The sequence below is a fragment of the Herpailurus yagouaroundi genome, unplaced genomic scaffold, assembly GCF_014898765.1.
Source record: "Herpailurus yagouaroundi ecotype Mexico unplaced genomic scaffold, PumYag 185, whole genome shotgun sequence".
Classification (NCBI taxonomy): Eukaryota; Metazoa; Chordata; class Mammalia; order Carnivora; family Felidae; genus Herpailurus; species Herpailurus yagouaroundi.
This window is the reverse complement of record NW_024412416.1, coordinates 89,274-94,467: the sequence shown is the minus strand read 5'-3', so window position 1 is coordinate 94,467 and position 5,194 is coordinate 89,274.

The window sequence follows — 5,194 nt, the reverse complement described above, 5'->3', positions numbered from 1 at the left end:
GGTGTCCCTGTGGCCCTGAGTGATCAGGTCAGTCAGGGCTGGTCTCGATCAGCATGAATCCTCCCAGGGTTTCCTGTCTGCCCCTCACCACAGAGGTCACATGGTGGGAGTCCTGTGTCCTGCCTGCCCTCTGAGACCTCACACTTGTCATGTGCGAGGCCTTCAGGCTTCCCTTCCTGGGACTAGCCCAAAAGGCCCATAGAAACTGAGCTCACGCCAGGGGTCTGACAGGCATCCATCGCCACCCCAAGGGACCCATTTCACATTCTCCCTCCCCACCCCATCCGTTCTACTGCTTCCAAGTGTCCCTCGCCTGCACCCGGAACTTCTAGGTCACGGGGAGCTTTGTCCCTGGTGGACGTGGTGAACCAGAGACAGAACGGACTGGAGGAGTGGTTCTGAACCCGGCTGCCTGGTGGAATCACCTTGGCTGTGAAGGCCACCCATGCCTGGATCCCACCTCCAGGAGACGCTGCAGTACTTGGCCGGGGGTGGTCTGGACCTCAGGAGTTTTAAAAGGTCCCAAGGGATCCTAATGTGCATCTAGGGTTAAGACCAGTGTCCTTGAGCCATGGCTGGCTGAGCGAGGAAGAGCCACTCTCAAGGTCACAGAGTCAGCCAGGACCCCGCCTGGGATAGCACAGCTGGAGGGACCGAACATTGTCTGCCAGAGTCCCTCCACACCCTGCTCTGCTCCCCACCCTGTCTGGCGCAGGGGGGCAGCCACTCTGTTACCCTTCTCTGTGTCCGCTCTGGCCTCAGGGAGCCCTGGGGTTGCGTGCTGGATCAGCCTGTCATCTACACCGTGCTCCTAGAAGACCCTCAGTCTTCCCATCTGTAATTCAAGATGACAGCACGTGCCTCAAAAGGTTGCGGTGACAATTAAGAGTTAGTGTCATGGTGCCTGGAACTTAGTCAGCCCTCAGTAAATGTTATCTGTTAGTATTGCTGCTACTACTGACAGTGAGCAGACCGCAGGGGCCGGCTGGCAGTTTGGGGACCGGGTAACCCAGTGGCACATGTAGTGGGTTCCATGGTGGCTCCCAGAGACACGTCCCCTCCCCAGCCCCAGAGCCTGTGAATGTGACCTTATTTGGAAAGGGGGGCTTTGCACAGGTAGTTAAGGATCTCCCCATGGAATCATCCTTGGTTATCCAGGCGGCCCTAAATCCAGTGTCTCCTGAGAGACACAGGGAAAGCGAGATGACCGACATGACCATGAGTAATGTAGCCACAAGCCAAGGGCGGCCCGAAGCCAGACGTCCTTCAGGGCGTATTGGGGGAGACTGTCCTTTCCCTCCTGTACTTGTATGCAGAGCATTCCATTTCTGGCCACCAGATGTGGGGATTTTTCGCCCGCCAGGTGGCCTGCAAGTAACCCCTGACACCGCCTGCCTGGAGAGAGCACCACCCCCGCAGGCTGAGGCTCATTCCTGCCACAGTCCCCACTTCAGACACCAGTCCAAGCAGCGGTCCCCAGCTTCCCCACAACTGCTGTTGTCTCGCTGCAGATCGGACGTTCCCATAGCCTCCTGCTCCTCAATTCGCTTATTTGCTAGGCAGCTCCCACACTTACTTTCACCAGTTTATTAAGGGGTGTGCCGAAGGGAGCAGGTGAACTGCCAGATGCAGAGAGGCGGAGGGCAGAGGGCGAGGTCTGGGAGGGTCCCGGGCACAGGAGCTTCCATCCCCGTGGACTTGGGGTGTACATGGTACATGGGTGTGTTCACCAACCTGGAAGTGCTCCGAACGCCACTCTAGTGGGATTTTTTTTTTTTTTTTTTTTTTTTTTTTACGGAGCCTTCATTTCCAGCCTTTTGGAGGAAGGACAGAAAATTCCCAACTTGTGACCAAGGCTCGCTGTTTCCGGTGACCGGGAGCCATCCAGAGCCCAGCAGGGTCATCTCGCTAGAATAAAAGGCACTCCTATCACCCAGGACAGCACAAGGGTTCCAGGAGTCCTGTGTCGGGAGCTGGGGGCAGAAACCGACACGTATGTTTCCTATTATCTCACAGGAGGGAATGTGGTCCTGACACCTTGATTTCAGACTCTGGCCTCCAGAATGGTAAGCAAGTTTCTGTTGTTTCAAGTTTGTGCTAATTTGTTACAGCAGTCACAGGACACTCATACACCATCTCCAGGGCTGAGAGTTGTTGGCTGCAGAATCCCCAGACCTCGACAGCAGGTACCCAGGGCAGCAGAGGGGCCTTGGTGGCTCAGCACTGCCCTGAACCGGTCCTGCAAACAGACCCTTGGGGGCCAGGCTGCTTGCTGTGGGGGCTGCGGCCTGTTCCTTCCCCTCTTGGGCCTCAGACCCCTCCCCCAACTTCGCATGCCGTGCGTCTCTGAGTCTCAGGGAGAAAATGCCCCACCGACTGGGGTGGGGGGACATCAGTGCCTTTGAGGCCAGGACTTGGCAAAGCCAATAAATAGTAGCTTTGGGGGTGATGTGCACACCCCGCCTCCCTGCCCTGCCCATGACTTCAGGGCCCCCATCTCCAGAGCTGATGGCCAGCATAGCTGGAAGGAGTAAACCTATCACCCATGCCCTCCTTCCCCCAGATGGAGTCCTTCCTGTGGGGTATTTTCAGAGCTTCCCTGAGGTCGGCTTGGGGGTGACGAGGGGCCTCTGCCTGCACTGGTGCCTCAATTTCAGCAGGCTGGGCGGGGTTCAGAGCCCCCACACCTGGCCTGTGCGGGACACGGTCTGGGCACTGTGGGCAGTTCGGTGAGGGGATTAAGTAGAAAAGCACCCCTCCCACCGTCCCCGGCTCCACAGGAATATTTGCCATTTAAAGGAGTTGAGAAGATGAGGGAAACTGCCAGGAAAACCTTTACAGAGAACAAGTAGATGTGTGAAAGGCTTCGTGCTCCTGGTGTCTTTCTATTTCGGGGCTGGCGAGGAAGGAGGAAGCAGTGCCTTCAGGAGGTGAGGAGAGAGGGGTATGGCTGGGAAGTACAGGGGTGAGCAGGGGAGGGCCAGGGGGCGCAGGCAGAGTGGCCTGCTCCCGGGTAGCTGTGAGGCTGTGAGGAAGCCCTCGCTGGTCTCCACACTGAGCCATGGTCCCCACTTGGCCGTCAGGGGCTCACAGGCCCCCTCCGCTCGTCTGATTTCTGCCGTCTCCCCTGTTCCTGGATGGTTTTTCTGGAACGCCTCCTTTTGTCATTTCCTTCCGTTTGTTTCTTAGCGTAGGATCCTCGGGGAAATTCTCTTTGTTTACCGCTGTGGCCCCTCAGCCTGGGAGGCTCCCAGCACAGGGCGGGCGCCGGAGGGCTGGAGAGGGGAAGGGAGGAAGCCAGACAAGGTCCTGGCTGTCCTCACCATAGGTGCTGCTTATCGCTGCCAAGTAGAAACTTTGTTAATTATAGTAAAATACACACCGCATAAAATTGACCCTCTCAGCCATGTTAACATGTGCGGTTTCGTGGCATTACATACCTTCGCCGTGTCCTGAGCCACCACCGCCTTCCCCGAGGCCCTGGCGACCACTGTCCTGGCTCAGTCCCCAAGGGTTTGCCCATCTTGCAGTTCCACTTAAAATGCACATAAGTGGAAGAGAACCTGCGATTCCATTTTCAACTTCATTCATTCCAACACACCGGCTCCCCATCCCCCTCCAGTGTAGAAATCACGGAACACCTTTGTGTTGTGCAGAAACCACTAGCCCGGCAGCCAGGAGACCTGGGTTCTAGCTCCTTCCGTCAGAAGCTCTGCGACTTCTGAGAGTCCCTGACTCTCTTTGGGCCTCCGCATCTCCATCTTGAGGCACAGAAGTTGGACCCCATCAATGACCTCCAGGCCCCTGCACCTCTCATCCAGCGCCCTCACGGAAGTCCACTGACCCAGCCCTGTGCGGGGGGGGGGGGGGGGTCCTAGGGGCCAGATGCTAGGAGGAAGCAGGAATGGGGAGTGGGAACCGCTGAGGGCTCCAGGCCCCGCCTGCTTGGCCACCGTTCAGCCCTGAGCCAACCCCATCCACATCAGCTTCCTGGCTGGTCCCAAAGCCCAGCCATCTCCTGTTGTAAGGCCTGCTCCGGGTGAGCCTTCCGGGGGCCTCCAGCAGTGGTCTCCCTGGGAAAGACAACACGGGGAATGCCTGAGGGGGCACGGGGAGGCACAGTGGTCAGGGCATGGCTGGGCTGCAGAATGGGGTGCCAAGGTCCTCATCAAAGGCCCCCTGGCCCTCCCGTCCTTGCTTGTCCCTGCGCTCTCCCCCGAGGAGCCGGTCCTGGATCTTTGCAGGACGAGGCGGGGCTCGGTGCTGCCTGTGTAAAAAGGATTGTCAAGGAAGACAGTTACAACCATGTATCTATAGTCACCACCACCCCCCCCCCCCCCGGCCTGCCCCCAGCCCCTCTCTAAAGGGAGGGTCCCTTGTGGGCTTTTGGTCACCTGGGAAAGTTGTGTAATGAAGGGAGAAGGGTCGAGAGGCAGAGTCATGGATGCACGTGAGGAAGGGTGGGGAAGCCCCTGGAGGGAGGCGGGGGCTCCCGGGGAGGGAGAGGGGAAGGGCAGGCGTCAGCCTCAGGGTGTGGAAGGAGCAAGAAAAAAACTGGAACAGGGATTTGGGCAAGGACAGGAGGGACACATTGGAGGGACAAGTGCTTGGAGGGTGCTTGGGGACATTTGTCCTATGATGTAAGGGCTGCGTAAGCCCCTTCTCCACAGCCCCAAGATGCCACCACTAATGGTTCATGTTCCATTTCAGGGCTTTTGCAGTGAGATTTTGTCTTTTTTTTTTTTAACTAATGTGTTGGCCTGGCTCCATTTGAATTACTCAGGGACAGACGTCTTTGGCACGTTTTGTCTCTGCTTTATTAGCTGAATATTGGGTTTCCTGTTTTGTGGGTTGACTTGACCATTTTGTAAGACCTTCTACAGTGGGAGGCTCTCAAATCACTTCTCTGACCTGCAGCTCTGTTCTCCTAGCCCTGGGGTCTCCTGGATGGGTGGCCCCATTCAGAGGGTCCTGTTTGAAGTTGGGTCCTGATCCTCCAGCTGAGGCAGCCAGCCTTCAACAGAGGCTCTCCTCACACCCCTCCCCTTGGGCTCCGCGGCGGCTGAGCTCCTACATCTTCTCGAAGTCTGCCTTGCACACACTGGAAAGTGGGCCTGATCCTTGAAGCCAGCGTGATGATCGCAGGGTACGGCCAGTGAAAGTGCTGTCAGGCCCAGCGCGGGAGAAGCACTTG